Here is a 1,018-nt window from a genome sequence, read left to right on the forward strand (position 1 = left end):
ACTTAATAACGAGTGACAGAAAAAGAGAGAGATACAAATCAGAGGTTAGATGTGGAGAAAGTGGCGTAAGATGGTTTAGAAAACAATGCAAATTAACAAGATCGGGGAGTAGAAGTTTGACAGTTGCCTAGGCATAAAAATTTACAAGTAATGCAATTAGAAGGAGAATTTCAGGACGTCTTTTTTGCAGTCCAGCAATCAGAAGAGGATTAGATTTGGAAGGCTGAAGTGTTTCCCTTAGGAGTTACCCCAGAGCTCCAGGGCAGCACTGAAAAAGTGCGGGTTTCTAGAGCGGAGACCCAGAACAAGAACCAGATGGGTTTTACTCCAGCACTGCAATTTGCCCTCTAGTGGTCACAATCGCACAGAGACTTTAAAAAGAGTGAAGTGAAACCAAGGAAATCCTTCTCTCAAGTTCCCTGGTGGTCTAGTGGTTAGGATTCGGCGCTCTCACCGCCGCGGCCCGGGTTCGATTCCCGGTCAGGGAAGGTTTTTTATTTTTCTCTCTCACGAACTATAAATCATGAGGAGTCTTCTCCATTAATGAAATAGGTATGAAATATGTAATATCTACCTACAATCAATCAACATAAAGATCCCTGGTTCTAAAATACTTGAAGTGTACTTGTTCATAAGTTTGTTCAGCCATTCATAAAATTGCAATTTCCAGCTTTCCAGAATAATTTGAATGTGAAAAGCAAGGATTTTAAAAAGCCTTCATTTAATCTTGAGTGTGTTTGACTAATAAAAGGGGATAATCTTGGGAGGGATTATACTTATCTTGTACCATGCTTCCAGTCAATTTGTATTTTTAATATATTCAGATTATTCGTTATTTGTTTAAAGTGGAGCTACTCCACTTTGTTCTCCTTTATAAATCCAAGAAGACCTTATTTTGAGAAATGTGGTTGGATAATTAAGTAGCTGGATTATTACATTTTCTATTAATAATTTAGTTAGTTGGTTATTTTATCTAAGTTTTAAAAGTTTTCTAAGAAATTAATGCAAATATGATAAA

The 1,018-nt window shown here is 36.6% G+C and overlaps 1 non-coding gene across 1 annotated transcript; it reads left to right on the plus strand.

Moving 5' to 3' along the window:
• Positions 1–416: 416 nt before the first annotated feature.
• Positions 417–488, plus strand: Trnae-cuc (transfer RNA glutamic acid (anticodon CUC)). The gene has a single exon. It is a non-coding gene; the product is annotated as a tRNA-Glu (tRNA).
• Positions 489–1,018: the final 530 nt, after the last annotated feature.

Source organism: Castor canadensis, chromosome 1 (genome assembly GCF_047511655.1).
Source record: "Castor canadensis chromosome 1, mCasCan1.hap1v2, whole genome shotgun sequence".
NCBI lineage: Eukaryota > Metazoa > Chordata > Mammalia > Rodentia > Castoridae > Castor > Castor canadensis.